This window comes from Pteropus vampyrus, unplaced genomic scaffold, assembly GCF_000151845.1.
Source record: "Pteropus vampyrus isolate Shadow unplaced genomic scaffold, Pvam_2.0 Scaffold63, whole genome shotgun sequence".
Classification (NCBI taxonomy): domain Eukaryota; kingdom Metazoa; phylum Chordata; class Mammalia; order Chiroptera; family Pteropodidae; genus Pteropus; species Pteropus vampyrus.
Window position 1 is genome coordinate 4,781,437 of NW_011888844.1, and position 16,617 is coordinate 4,798,053.

A 16,617-nucleotide genomic window follows, 5' to 3' on the forward strand; every position below is an offset into this window, starting at 1 on the left:
GTGAATTTATCTCCCTAGTTGTTTAATCTGTATGTAGAACATATCACCCAAAGAACCTGGGCTAGTGTCAGAAAAAGAAGCAAAAATTGATGGAAGATCTATTAATAGCTTTAGATATAGAGATGATACTGTCTTACAAGCAGAAAGTACGAAGATTTGAAATGACTTCTAATAAAATGAAAGGACATGTCAAAGTAAGATTTGATTTGAACATTAAGAAGACAAAAATCATGAGTAAAGAAGACATACACAACTTTAACATAGACAATAATGGCATCAAAATTGTTAAAGATTTTACTTACCTTGATTTAGGATTTAGTCACCAATTCAAATAAATGAAGACTGTAGCCAAGAAATCAAGAGAAGGCTGAGAATCTGAAGGACAGCAATGGAAGAATTAGAAATGTTCATCAAGAGCAAAGACATTTCATTAGAGACAAAGGCTAAAATAATTCATAGCCACGTATTCCCAATTACTATGTAGAGATGTGAAAACTGCACAGTAATGAAGGCTGATAAAAAATAATATTGATTAATTTAAAATATGATGTTGGAGGAGAGCTCTACACATACCCTGGACCACTAGAAAAAACAACAAATGCATCCTAGAGCCGTTTAATCCTGAAACATCATTGGAGGCAAAAGTGACAAAACTGAAGCTCATTACATTGGGCACATCATGAGAAGGCAGTATTCTTCAGAAAGACAATGATGAAGACAGAAGACAGCAGGAAAAGAGAACCAAATATGAGATGAATTGATTCTATAAAAGAAGTCATAGGCATGAGTCTACTGCTAAACAAGGATGTTGAGGAGAGGACATTGCGAACATCACTCATTCATAGGGTTACCAGAAGTCAGAGTTGACTCAATGGCATGTAACATACACACATACTTATTGTCTTTTTGTTAACTGTTTTCCGGCTGTTTTAATAGTTTTGCTCTCTTCTTTTCTTCTCTTTCTCTCTTCCTTTTTGGCTTAATGATTTTTAATGTTATGTTTAGATTTTTTTTCTAATTTTATTTTGTGTATCTAAGTTTTTGTTCAGTGTTTACTATGAGGTTCAGATATAACTTCCTATGTATATGAGTCTATTATAAGTTGAGAACAACTTAAACTGAACACACATTCCAAACTTCTACATTTGTACTCACTGCTCATGTATTATGTTTCGGATTATCCCTTAACTAATTATTAGAGTTTTAGAGTTTTAGTTAATGGTACTCCTTTTGTCTTTTAAATTTCATACTAGTTTTATATGTAATTAATCCATTATTTTAACTATGTATTTACTTTTATCAGTGAGATTTTTTTTTTTTTTACTTTTATTTTCTCCTTTTTAATTAGTGCCATTTTTGCCACTTAAAGACATCTTTTAACATTTCTTGTAAGGCACGTTTGATGCTCATGTATGCCTTTAGATTTTGCTCATCTGAAAAATTCTTCATATGTTCTCAATTGTGAATGATAACTTTGCTGGGTAGAATATTGTGGTTTTAATTTCTTTACTTTTAGAACTTTAAATATATCATACCATTTCCTCCTATCCTGCAAAGTTTCTGCTGGAAAACTTGCTTATAATCTTCTGGGATTTCCCTTGTATGTAACAGTTGTTTATCTCTTTCTACTTTTCAGATTCTCTCTTTTATTCTGGATATTTTTGTCTTGGTGTGGATCTTTTTGAGTTCATCTTATTTGGAACTCTATGGGCTCCTTTAATATGGATGTCTATTTTCTTCTCCAGGTTAAGGAAATTTTTAACCATTATTTCTTCATTTAAGTTTCTACTACTTTTTCTCCTCTCCTTCGGGTACCCCAATAATATAAATGTTATTCTAGTTGACGTTGCCTCAGAAGTTCTTTAAGCCATCTTTACTTGTTTCATTCTTTCGATTATTTTGCTGCTCTGTGTGTTTAATATTCTTTTGATTATTTTGCTGCTCTGTGTGTTTATTTTGCTGCTCTTTGTCTTTCAGCTCACTGATCCATTCTTCTGCATTATCCAGTCTGCTGTTGAAATCCTCTGGTGTATTTTTCAATTCTGCTATTGTATCCTTCAGTTCTGTGACTTCTGAGTGGTATTTTATTTTATATATATATTTTTTATGTTTTTTGACAAAGTTCTCACTGCATTTATTCAATCTTCCCTTGAGTTTAGTGAACATCTTTGTGATCATTACTTTTAATTCTTTATCAGTAGATTACTTATCTTCATATAATTTATGTGTGTGCCTAAGGTTTTGTTTTGTTCTTTTATTTGGAATATATTTTTGTTCATTTTGTCTGAATGTCTGTTTTTGATTCAGTGTATTAAGTGAAACAGCTATGTCTCTCAGTCTTGAAGGAGTGGCTGTGTATAGGTGATGAAACTTATTTTTCAACCTTTCCCTAGCTCTTGGTTGTCTCTTGAACCTTTGTGATTCTCTAAACAACCTGATTTATTTTTAATAGTTCCCCTTTGTGAGATTGTATCAAGACCTGTCAGTGTTCCAATGTGAGGAATCTCATTTATCACTGAGTTTCAGGCTGATTGGAAGCCAGAGCCTCAGGCAGTAACTTTAAAAGTATGCAATGTATGCAGTGCTGTAGGGCCACAATAGTAAGCCCTGATGGTTTCCAGACCAGGATATCTGGAGTTGTCCCTTGAGAAACAGCTTCAAAAATCTGGGCTCCAAATAAGTGTATAAGCTCTTTACTAGGAGGTATCATCCAGCTGTATCATGGTCAATTGGGGTGCGGAAGAGATCGCATTCCAGTTTTTGTGGACATATATTTTAGATCTTGATTTTTACATTTTACACAGTGAATCTTTTTTTCAAATATTAATTTTGGTATTTGTTTTAAAGGCCATAAATATTTTATATCTATCTGAATAAACCCTATATTTTGTTCATTTTATTGTTTTTTGTTGTGTTATTTGGATGTTCAAAGAAACATTCAAAGATGGCCTCTTCTTTCACACAAAGTGAATAATAAGGTACACTTATTGCAATCAGGACCACTTGGAAGATATTTCTTCTATACTGACTTTCTGGACAACTCCCGTAGGTAATTGTAATACTCCTTTAATTTATTTTAGGTCCTTACCCACTACAATTGTCCTTCTCTTTCAACTGGTTAAATATCTTCTATATAGCCATACATACAATTTGGGGAGAGATTCTAGTGAAACTGTGGTGGGTAATGTAGAGGCATGGGCTACCAGCTCATGTATTTTACTTATGTCCTCTGAGTCTCCTTGGATTGATGCTGGATGTACTATTTCCATCTTAATGCAGAACGCAACTCATGGTGAGAAATCTAAAAACATAGTTATTTGGTGCTCCATGGTCAAACTTTTTTTTTTTTTTATCAGAGCCCCCTATTATATCAATAGCTGTCTTTCAAAGAGTATATAATTCTCTGTTGTGGTTGGCATAGATTGGCTCCAGAATTCCAATGGTCTAAACTGTGGCTATCACATTGGAGCTTGCCAAAAAATGCACAGTATCTCATCAATATTATTGTGTCTAAGGGATCATATGTCTTTAGTGGCAAGGATTATTGCACTACAGCCTAGACCTACTCCAGAGACCCTTCCTGTTCCAGGCTCTACTCGTAGATGGCAACCTTTATTATCACCTAGTTTGTGAGCTATAGGAGAACTTCTAGGTGAAAATGTAGCATTGAAAAGCCAAAGAGGCCTATTAGGTGTTGTGCTCTCTTCTTTGTGGTAGGAGATGCAAGATGCACCTATTTTATTTTACTTTGGAGGAGATATCCATGTCCCTGGAGATTACATCCCAATAATTTTAATTAAGTAGCAGATTCCTGAATCTTTATACAATTTATTTTTTATTGTCTAAAGCACATGTGTCTTACCATGGCCTCTAGTGGACTAACCACTTCTTGCTCATTGTGCTTCATATAATTTATTTTTCATTTTGCAAAGCACGTGTGTCTTACAAAAGCCTCTATTGGATTAACCACTTTTTGTTTTTCATGATCAATTATATAATGTCATTAATGTAAGTTATCAGTATGATGACTGTAAGAAGTCTGGATGGTCTCAATCTATTTGAGTGCATTATGACAGAGGATGGAAAACTTAACAAAGTTCAGATCTATAAATAAATATTGTTGTCCCTCTACATGAATACAATATATATCTGGTCTTTATTTCTAATTAAGATTGAAAATAATGCATTGGCCATATAAGTGGCTGTATACCATGTATGTTAGTACTTATTAATCTGCTATAGCAATGATACCATATTCAGCACAGCAGCTACGATTGTCAATACTTTTTGGTCAACTTTGCACTAATCTTCAGTCATTCTCTAGGAGCCATGTTTTTCTGCAAGGATTCAATTGGCAAATTAATTGAAGATATAACAGGGACCAGTAACCCTGCATGTTTTTTTTTTTTTAATGGTGATAAAACATCCGTGACATAAATTTTGCCATTTTATCCATTTTAAATGTACAATGCAGTGGCATTAAAAACATTTACATTGTTTTTTAAAACCATCCTCACTATCTCCAGAAATTTTTAATCATCTCAAACTAAAACTATGTAAAAAATAATTACCCATTACTCCCTCCCTTCAATCCCTGGTAACAATTATTCTAGTTTTTGTCTATATTAATTTGACAATTCTAGGTACCCCATGCAAATGAAATTATATACTATTTGTCCTTTTGTGTCTGGTTTATTTTGCTTAGTATAATGTGTTTAAGGTTCATCCATGTTGTCGTAGCACCTATTAAAATTTTGTTTCTTCTAAAAACAATAATATTTCATTTTATGCATATACCATATTTTGTTTATTAACTTCTCTGTCAAGGGTTACTTGGGTTATTTCCACTTTTTTGCCTGTTGAATTAGGTGAACACTGCTCTTGTGAACACAGATGTACAGATATCTTCTTGAGGCCCTGCTTTCATTTATTTTGGGTATATTCTAAGAAGCAGAATTTCTGGATCATACGGTAATTCCGTATTCAATTTTTTTGAAGAAGTGATATAGTATTTGTCACAAACTGGCCACTATTACTTCAGAGCCTTGTCATTCCCATTAATATTATTAGCCTCAGTCTGATCTCCTTCTGTCAGTATTACTCTGCGAAGAAGAGCCATAACCAAATTTCTCAGTCATGCTGATGACCCTCTCATGAACACATTCCTGATAGCTTTCATAAATGTTGTTTCCTCTAGGCCTTTCTGCGGAAGATAATCCTCTTTTGAGTCTTCAAATTTGCATTATATATCCATTCAGACATGTCTACTTCCATTAGCATTTTTATTCTTTCCTCTGTTGTTTGCTACAGCAGCTTGGACATTTCTATATTACTCCGATTTTACCATTGTTTTCTGCAGGTCTCTAAGAATCACTTAAGTTGAGAATTTTCTTCATCACCTATGAGCCTTCCCCAAATGTTCAATAATGTATTCTGAGGAAATGTCTTCCATGCAATGAATTCTTGCTTATCCATTTTTAAATTCAAGCACCCTTAATCAATCACCTTTACATTTTAATTCCAATGGTACTCCCTTTGTTCTTGCTAATAATGTGTTAGTTCTTAAGACTTCACAATTATACACACTTTTTCTTCCTTTATCAAGCCCAGCATTTTCCCTACTTGTTTTATTTTGGTATATAATACTAATTATCAGCCTAATAGCTAAGAAAGGAGTTGGAGCAGCTCCAGATGGGGGCATTTCTTACCTTGTACTACTTGGAACTCTGAAGAGCCTTTCAGCATGGAGAAATCATAAGTTGTTACTATGAAATAGTGTGCCACATTTACAAACTGTAGTGTTTCAGGAGATTCTGCCATGGTCTTATCCTGTTATCGTCATCATGTTTCAAAGTCCTATATTTTCCCCAAAATAGATCATACTGTATCATAGTGACCTCGCTTAGCTAAGCTTTAAATGATTCTGGAGCTCTGTACCTCTATTAGAACTTCAGCTGAAAGCTTGATTGTGTCTGCTCTTTCACGGTAGGTAATAAAGGCTCTTTGTAAACTACCAAAGATGCCTCCTGGATATCTCACACATAGTATGTTATGTTCATAGCTGTCAGTTTCTCATTACTACTCTGAAGAGCACCTATATAGCTTAGCAATAGTTGGTGAACTCCTCTGTATTTGCATAGTTTGTCTTTATAATATTTTAAAATACCTTAGTCATTATATACAAACATTGTCCTTTATCAGTGTGCTTTCCTGAGACATATCCAATAGAATATTTAGCATTTGGAAAACCACCACAGTGGTGGGGAATCACTGTAACTGAGCTTTCATAAAGCCATTCCTCTATTTTATAAAGCCAGCTGCTTCAGAATGAAGGAAAATGTATAAGATTAGTGAATTCCATTATCATGGTTCCATTGCTACACTTTACTTGCTGTGAAGTGAGTTTCTTGGTCAGAAGCAATGCTGCATGGAATGCCATAATGGGGGATAAGACATTCTATAAATCCACAAATGGTAGTTTTGGCAGAGACATTGCATGCGGGGAAGGCAAATCCACAACCAGTATATCTATTCTATAAGAACTAAATGCTTCATCTTCCATGGTAAAACCAGTCCAAAGTAATCTACCTGTTAGTAAGTAGCTGTCTGATCATCTTAAGAAATGATGCCATATTTGAGCTCAATATTGGTTTCTGCTGCTGGTAGATTGGGTGCTCAGCAGTGGCCATAACTATGTCAGCCTTGATGAGTAAAATCAATGTTATCGGGGCCAAATATAGCCTTCATATTTTTGCATTATGGCTACTTTGTTCATGAGGCCACTGGATAATAAGAAGGGTGGTTGATGAGAGAGGATGACTGGTATCTACAAAACAGGTTATCCTGTACACTTAATTATTAAAACTTCTGTTGATGTTACTCTTTGCTGAACATTCACATGGTACACAAATATCTTTATATATTTTGTCCATGCAGAGAGGTCTATCCACATATCTCATCCCCGGGACTCCTTGTCACTTATTTTCCCATCGCATTCTTTTCAAGTTCCTGATTGTTCTCCCAAACCATTAACCACAGCCCATAAATCAATGTGTAATCATATGTCTAATCATTTTACCTTTTTACAAGCAAGTTAAGCAATCAGGTGCAGAGTGCACTGCCACTGAGAGAATTTTCCTTCATGTAGTCCCTCAGGGATAGCCCAGATAGGGGCTATCAACTTTGGGATAGTGCCTGCATATCATACATAACCATTTATAAGTCAGCTCTGAGTTTTTTCTTCCTTAGTAAAATGATGGTAGAGAACTCCCCATGAGGCCATAAGTTTGAGCTAGGAGCAGAAAAATAATGTGTTAAATGTGGGGGCCATGGACATGTGGACCCTTTCATTATGTAACTTATTTGTGTCCTCAAGTCCTCATCAAACTCAATGTTATATATGACACTTCATTTTATGACAAAATGCTCTGTGCATGGCCAACTTATTGGTTTGTTGGGTCAGACAATACTAACTTCATGATGGACAAATAAGATTAAGTGATAACTTGGTGTCTCATAGTTAAGTATTTATTTTCTACTGAAGCCCAGTACGAAGACAAAAGCTATTTCCTTAATAAAGAGTAGTCATCAACAGTGGATGGCAAGGCTTTGTTTCAAAATCCCAATAGTCTGTTCTGTGATTCTCTCAATGGGGCCTGGCAAAAGTTCCAAACAGCAGCTCTATCTGCCACTTGAGCACCATTGGATCTTCTGGATAATATGGCCCAAGTGGTAGAGCAGCTTTCCAAGTAGACTGGAGCCCTTGCAGCACCTTCTTCTGTTTTGGAGTTCCCCAGAATTAACAGTTACTTGGTAAATGAGACATAATACTAAACCAAAATAAGGAATACATTGTCTCCAAAATCCAAAGAGACCTATTAGGCACTGTGTCTCTCTTTTGGTTGTAGCAGGGAAAAGATTAAAAAAAAAAAAACCTAAAAAACAAAACAACAACAACAACAACAACAACAAAACTTATCTGTTATCTTAGAAGCAATGTTTTAGTATTTCATATTACTGGACCCTAAAAATTTTCATGATATGGAAGGTACCTGAACTTTTGTCAAATTTGTTTTTCACCCTCTGACACACAAACGTCTCACCAATAAGTCTAGATTAGTTTCCACTTCTTGTTCACTAGGTCCAATAAGCGTAATGCCATTAATATAATGGACCATAGTGATGTCTTATAGAAGGGAAAGGCAATCAAGTGCCTTATTAACAAAACTATAATATAGGGTTAAAAAGTTTGTATACCCCTAAGGACAGTAAAGATGAACTGCTGAATCGGGAGGCTGAAAGCAAACTACTTCTGGTAGTCTTTAGTAATAAGTATCAATAATGAAGTATTTGCCAGATTTATAGTAGCATGCCCAGTACTAATATATGTGTTAATTTACTAAAGCCATTTAACCACATTTGGAACAGCGGTTGTGATTGGAGTCACCAGCTATTTAAGTTTTTAATAATCCACTGTCGTTCTCCAAGATCTGTATTTTTTTTCTGCACAAGTCAAATAAACGAGTTGAATGAGGATGTAATGGGAATCACCATCCCTAAACTTTTTAAGTCCTTGGTGCTGGCAGTTGTCTCTGCAGTCCTTCCTGAAATGCAACACTGCTTTGAGTTTATTATTTTCCTATATAGAGATAGCTCCACTGTCTTCCACTTGGCCTTTCCTACCATAATAGCTCCTATTTCACAGGTCAGGGAACCACTGTGGGTATTATGTCAGTGCTGAGTATGCTTATTCCAATTATGTATTCTGGAACTTGGGAAATAAACATAGGATGTGTTTAGGAACTCATTGATTCAACTGGGTAATGAAATTGAAGTAAAACAATAATCACGTAACTTCCATGAGCCCCTACTCTGACTGGTGGACCACAGCATGTTTTGTGTCTCCTGGAATTCATATCTGTCCAAAGTCGGTGTCCAGTAAATCCCCCTAAATTCTGATTATTTACTCTTTGCAGTGCACTGGCACCCTAAAAAAAGGCTATTGGTCCTTTTGGGAAGGCTGAGATAAAGACTAAGACTGTAATTTTTTGGCTGTGTAGTGGGGTGTTCCTCAGGAATATTTGAACTCTTCTTCAAGGGGTTCTATATCTGAATCCCTAAGCTGGCCCAAGTATGGGAATTGTTTGAAGGGCTATAACTCCCCACTTTTTATTTTTGAAGTTATACTTCTGTTCACTTGACCTAGAGCTCTTACATATACACAAGTAAATTAAAAATTTAGTAGATTGCTCATCTATTTCACTTTTAGAACACTATGATCTATTAGCCAACACTATAGGTGTCTGTGAGTCAGATAATTCTGATTACTGCTCTGTGTCTTCTGTTCATTATAGCAACCAAATCTAAAACATTCAAGTTATTTATGAGGCCTTATTTAGGTAGGAATCTGAAGCTCTGAGCTCATCCTTTTCTTTCTCTGCTTTGTCCAGTGCCATTAGGAGCAACCATCCAATCTCAATATACTTATTAGTTTGACAATTTTTTCTATGGTAACAAGTACATGGTCATCTAGAACCTTGCCTTTTATAAATTTTTGATCAGGAGTATCCAATTATAAAATTTTGCATATCTATATTTGCTACATTGTGTCATGGTGAAAATAGTTATTAGTGCCTTTCAATACAATCAAATTAGAGAACAGGTTCTGGAACCCTCAGAACCAATTGATAAAACTCACTCTAGATTTTGTTCCTCTAGAAACTTTTCTAAAATGTAAATTTTAAATTATGTATTGATACTTATTTATTCAACTATTGTGTACAAATTAATGTTCTTCTGCAAAATAATACCAATAGATTTTCTCTCTGTGTGTTGATGGAAGAATAGATAGATATATAGAAATAGAGAAATACAGAAATAAAATATAGATATATAATACATATACATATATAGATTGAAAGGTATCTTACTTATCTATTTATCAAACTATCAATCATCTATCTATCTATCGATCTATCTATCTATCATCATTTATCTACTGAGAAAGAGAGAGAGAGAGAGAGAGAGAGAGAGAGAGAGAGAGAGAGAGAGAGAGAGAGAGAGATTTATTACACAGAATTAAATCTCACAATTGTAAGGGTTGTAAAGTCTAAATTTTTAGGCCAGACAGAATTTCTTCTCTGGAAAACCTCGATTTTTGTCCTTAAGTACTTCAATTTACTAGATGAGTTGCACACACGTTATGGAGGACAATCTGCTTTACTTAAAGTCAACTGATTGTAAATGTTAATCACATATAAAATACCTTCAAAAGAACATATCGGCTAGTGTTTGACCAAACAGATGAACAGTATATATTAGCTATGTTGACATATAAAACTTACCATTATACAAGAATAAAGAGCCAGAAGAAGCTGAAAGAACTTTCCTAATGTTATGTAGCTCTAACTGTTGTGGAAGTGCCAAGGAAGAAAATTTGGGCAAAAAAAAAAAAAAAGTTTTTGACTTCAGCGTAGGTCTAACAATGTTTAGAAATATAAAAGCATAGTAAATGAAGAGCCTTCAGGCTTAAGTGACCTATCAGATATATCCCATGACTTAATATCCCTGCCATACTCAATCATTGGCTGGGAGTGGCATGGCCTCTACATAAATATGAAGATAGATTTCAGAGCACAGCAGCTTGAATCATCATTAAATTGTGCTCCCTGACATCAGGAATCTAAGTTATGCATTTTCTTAGTTTACCTCAGTTACCTTTTTAAAAACAAATTTCAAAATCTATGTTGGTACTTATTTCTTTAATTATTATTTATGTATTGAGCATATATACATGATTACTATTAATGTTAAAATAGTACATGAAATATAGTCTCCATATTTAAGAAGCTTAGAGTTCATCAAGGTATAAATAAGAGTAAGCAGGTACCTACAATAGAGTATGTGTGAACGAAGTTTAGAAATGTAAAAGCAAACTCACATGAATCATAGATTTAACCAACAGCCAAAGTCTACTAACAATCCAAAACATACAGGCCAACAATATAGACAGAAAAAGTATTCATTTATGATGAAACCAGAAACTGTCACATAAAGTCACCTAAAAAGGTCTCTTTCTCCATTATTTAAAAACATTTTGATGTCAAATAACAGACTAATTTTAAATAATGCATATAGAATTACTGTAATTAATAAATGTCATTTTAGTGTTAAAACATTTCCATTTTATACACTTAATTACACAGCTTACCAGCTACTCCCTATTTTCTAGCAAATGGTGCTCCATCAATCTATAAATTGTCAGTTTATTTGAAAGAATCAATCTAGAAAGATCTGTTTTTGCCTTGCTAAAACATTTTTATAGGAAGAGACTTCTCAATATCTTTCTGATTGTATATATCACCATTACCTTTACAGGGAGATCTAATAGAGGTCATTTATTCCCCAGTTTTCCTTGGTGTCTCAGGTGGAGAAGGAATCAGATAGAGGCCTATTGTTAGCCTTTTCATTCCCATAACACAAAGACTATAGTACAAAAAAAGATCATCTGATGATATCGAGTATTGACAATGATGTAGAACATAAGAAAATCTTATAAATGCTGTTATGACTATGAACTTTTAAACTTTGGGAGGAGACTTGGCAATATTTAGTAAATTATAATCTGCTCACACCTTGTAACCTATCAGTTTATGTTCCAGGTGAATTCTCTAGACATTTTTGTTACACATATAAACAAGGAGACACACACAAAATCATTTCAGCACTCTTTTGTAATAATGAAGAATTGAAAACAAGTCAAATGTTCATTAACAAGAAAATAGATAAATGCATTTTACTATAGTCATATGATTTAATATTAGGCTGTAGATAAAATGAGTATATATAATCTACATGTATTAATCTGGATTGTTTTGGGGAACACATTGAGAAATAAAAACTTTGGATTGATATACACTATAATGTAATTTACATGAAGCTTATGGATACATTTATTTGCAGTAACACTATAGAAACTTAGATTGTAAGGATACAAACAAACTATGATAGAGTGAAGAAAAAGGAACAAAATGGAATTAAGGAGAGGATTCTTCAACTGTATCTATTTGTAAAATATATTAAAAATGAAAATAAAACAATCAAAGTTATTTTCATTTATTTTCTTATGTTTTTTCACAACAAATTTGTGAAGAAACTATCAATTTTATTCTCTGGGAGTGCAAAATTTTCCAGAGTTTGAGAACTCACATTAAAATCACAGTTAATTAGTGACAGTGTGGACTAGAAAGTCCACATTTTCTAACTTTTTAAAAAAATTTTTTTTTTTCTTCTCAGTCATTGGTTTTCAGTAATTCTCACATTGCACTGGAAACACTTTAAATATATATGGTCAAATACTGATTAATCAATATAATTTTTATTTTAGCTATATTTTAATATTTAAGTAGTGTTACAAAAAACTTTGAGCTAAGTAAGCCATGTATTACAGCTTGAACCAAAGCTGTCATCAATTTAAGGCCTATTTATTTATTGTTAAGTGCAAGAACTTGTTTTCATGAGTGTATAAGAAGGAAGCATGGTTATAAGATTGAGGAATTCTCTTCTAATACCTGCTGATAGGTAAACAATGAATAGTACAGTAATGGAACTTGCTTTTAGGATTGCTGAAATATTTTATTTATATAGTAAGATTACTTTGTAATTATTTCCCCTTAACTCAGCTAATGTTATTTTGGAGTCGTTTAGTTCTTTTTGAAGCTTTGATTCTATAAACCTGCAAACAAAAATTTTAGCCTGTGAAAACGTTTCAATAATAAAAAGTTTGAACATCACTAATCTATTCATAAATTGGTCTAAAGTGCTGAACTTTAATGTTTAGAAGTTTACCTTTCATTTAAATGGATCATATAAAGAATGATAGGCCTATTCATAAAGCAAACTTCATTTGAATAAAGCTTACCTAAATACCAACACACATACAAAAAAAACAAAGACTTGAATTTGCTATTTTGAAAACACCAGGCAGTTGTAAATAGCTGATTATTTACTTTTCAAAATATTTTATATATACACATTGCTTAATAGGAAAATGATAGTGGGATACATGTATTTCTTACAAGCCAAACTTCATTATGCAAATCTTATTCCCTTTTATTTTTAAAATTTGCTTTATTATTATTTTTTATAGTGACATTGGTTAATGAAATCCAGTAACTTTCAGGTGTGCAATTTAACTGTAAGGCATATATATATATTGCATTGTATGTTCACCTCTCATAATTAGATTTCTTTCTGTCACCACATATTTGACCCCCTTTACGCCATCTACCTCCCCTCCCCCGCTTCCCCTGACCTTCTGATAACTACTAGTCTATTGTCCATGTTCACGAGTTTCTGTTTGTCCTGTTTATTTATTGCTTTTAGGATTATATCCCACATATAAGTGATATCATGTGGTTTTCAACCTTTTCTGTCTGGCTTATTTCACTTAGCATGATTATCTCAAGGTCTGTCCTTGTTGATGCAAATGGCAGTATTTCATCTCTTCTTATGGCTGAGTAATATTCCTTGTATATATGTACCACAGCTTATTTATCCACTCATATATTGAGCTGTATCACATTGATTTACATTTGTTAAACCATCTCTGTGCTTTTGAAATGAAGCCCACTTGATCATGGTGTATAATCTTTTTGATTTCTTGCTGTATTTCATTTGCTATTATCTTATTTAAGATTTTTGCATCTGTGTCAAGAGAGATATTGGACTGTGGTTTACTTTTTTCTGTGTTACTTTAATGGGTTTTGGTTATAGGGTAATGTTGGCCTTATAAAATTAATTAGGAAGTATTCCCTCTTCTTCGAGTTTTTGGAAAAGTTTGAGAAGAATGGATATTAAGTCTCTGAATCTTAGGTAGAATTCACCGATGAAGCCAGCTAGTCTTGGACTTTTACTTTTCGGATTTTTTTTTTTTTTAATGATTGTTTCAATTTCCATAATGCTTATATGTCTATTTAGAGTTTCCAGTTCTTCATGATTCAGTCTAGGAAGGTTGTATATATCTAAGAACTTATCCATTTTTTCTAGGTTACTAAATTTGGGGGCATATAACTGTTTACAGTATTCTTGTATGATCCTTTCTATTTCTGCAGTATATGCTGTATAATCTCTTTCATTTATGATTTTATTTGTGTCCTTTCTCTTTGTTACTTAGTGAGTCCAGCCAGGGGTTTATTAATTTTATTAATACTCTCGAAAGCCCAGTTCTTTGTTGCATTATTTTTTATTGCCTTTTTATTCTTAAATCCATTTAATTCTGCTCTAATTTTGATTATTTCCTTTCTTTCACTGATCCTGGCCTTCATGTGTTCTCCTCTTACTAATTATTTGTTTTTTTTTTTTTTACATTGTACAGTTCCATGAGTTTTTTTTTTTTCAATTATACTTGGCATACAATAATATAATACTTTCAGTTGTACAGGCTAGTAATCAGAGATCTACATCACTCACAAAGTTATCACCCCACTAAATCTAGTGCCCCTCTTTCCTTTACATATTTATTACAACATTACGAATCATCTTCCCTATGCTATGCTCTACATCTCCATGTCTATTCTGCAACTATCCATTTGTACCTTTTAATCCCTTTGCCTTTTTCTGTCATCCCTCCAAAATCCCTCCAATCCAGTAGCCTTCAAAATATTCTCTGTATCTATGAGTTTATTTACACTTTTGTTGTTGTTGTTGTTGATTTTCTTCATTACATTGCACATGGACGTGAAATCATGTGGTATTTGTCTTTCTCTATCCAACTGTTTCATTCAGCGCAATACCCTCTAGGTCCATCAAAGCAATATCTTTTTCCATCCCTTCCTTTTAGTCTGTGTGTATCTTTTAATCTGAAGTGAGTCTCCTGTAGGCAGCATATGTAAGGGTCTTATTATACATTCAGCCACTCTAACTTTTGGTTGGGGCACTTAATTATTTCCCATTTGAGGTACTTTTTGATAGAAATATAGTTCTTACCATTCTTTATTCTTGTTTTTCATACATGTTTTTTCTTCTTAAAGAAGTCCTGCCAACATTTCCTGTAGTACTTGCTTGGTGATGATAAATTCCTTTAGCTTATTTTTGTCTGTGAAGTTCTTTATCTGTCCTTTCACTGTACATGATAGCTTTGCTGGATAAAGTATTCTTGGTTGTAGATCCTGAGTTTTCATCATGTCGAATATTCTGTGCCAAGCCTTTCTGTCCTGCATAGGCATTTTAATTGTGATGTGTCTTGGTGTAGGCCTCTTTGGGTTCCTCTTTCTTGGGACTCTCTGAACTTGCTGGGGTTGTATGTCTATTTCCTTCGCCATCTGAGTGAAGTTTTCCATCACTATTTCTTCAAATAGCTCTTAAATGTCTTTTCTTTTTGTTTTTGTTTTTCTTCAGAAACTCCTATGACATGGATATTTTTACATTTAATTGTGTCCCATAGGCTCCTTAAATTATTATTATAGTCTTGGCTTCCTTTTTCTTCAAATTCTAATTGAATGTCTTTAGTTTCCCTATCCTCTATATTGTTGATTTGATCCTCTTCTTCATCCATTCTGTTGATTTCATATAACATACACTTCATCTCAGATAATGTGTTCTTTAATTCTGAATGGTTCCATTTTATAATTTCCATTTCATTTTTATATTTTTATCTCTTTTTTAAAGTTCTCATTGAATTCATCTATACTCCCCCTAAGGTCATTGAGCATCTTTATAACTAGTGTTTTGAACTCTGCATCTATTAGATTGCTTGACTCCATTATCCTTGGATCTCTGTTCTGTTTCTCATATGGTTTCTTCTTCTTTGTCTTCCCATTTTGGCTGACTTTTTGTTTCTGTTTCTATGCACTAAGAAAAGCTCCTAAGTCTCCAGGTCTTATTAGTGCAGCTTTGTGTAGTAGATGTCCAATGGCAAAGTCCTTTGAGGGGTTTAGCTGAAGGCCAATTTTAGCCCCAATCTGTGCCCTTCCAGGTACACCTGTTAAGATTTAGCAAGCAATCCACAGATGCTGTGGTTATAGTTGCCTTAAAAAACCACACCAGAAACCAAGGCCAGCTGCCACTACCGTGTGTCTTGGCTCTGTTCAGCAAGGTGCACCTGACTCGCGGAGGATACACAGTGATGTGGCTTGGTGTGACAGGAGTTGGGGGAGGCGGAGTTTCAGGGAATAATCTGGGTGGAGTAACCAGTTATCCAGTTTCTGTCACAACTTTGATTTCGTTGCAAGAGTGATAAACAAATCTTCTGTCACATATGCCATTTTATTTACTCCTCCTCTTTCTACTTTTTTAAGATGTAAAGGTAGGTTTCTTTTTTTTTTTTTTTTGATTTTCTTGTTTCCTGAGATAGGCTTGTAATGATATGAAATTTCCCCTTATTATTGTTTTGGCAGTGCCCCAATAGTTTTGATATGTTGTATTTTCAATCTCATTTGTTTCTATGTATCTCTTGATCTCTCCTTTTATTTTTTCTATGACCCAATCTTTCTTATTTTTCCAATTTTTTTTATTATAACTTTTAAAAAATTAATTATTTTTTTGGTGACATTGGTTAACAAAATCTGGTGTTTCAGGTGTACAATTTAACAGTAAGGCATATGCAGAAATACATATACA

The 16,617-nt window shown here is 33.7% G+C and overlaps 1 long non-coding RNA gene across 1 annotated transcript; it reads right to left on the reverse strand.

The window, feature by feature from the left end:
- Window positions 1-6,071: 6,071 nt before the first annotated feature.
- On the reverse strand, window positions 6,072-15,084 carry LOC111740408. Its single transcript, XR_002780605.1, has 3 exons — window positions 14,906-15,084; window positions 13,271-13,273; window positions 6,072-6,083 (listed from the first exon to the last, which is right to left on the reverse strand). It is a non-coding gene; the product is annotated as an uncharacterized LOC111740408 (long non-coding RNA).
- Between the last annotated feature and the right edge of the window lie 1,533 nt (window positions 15,085-16,617).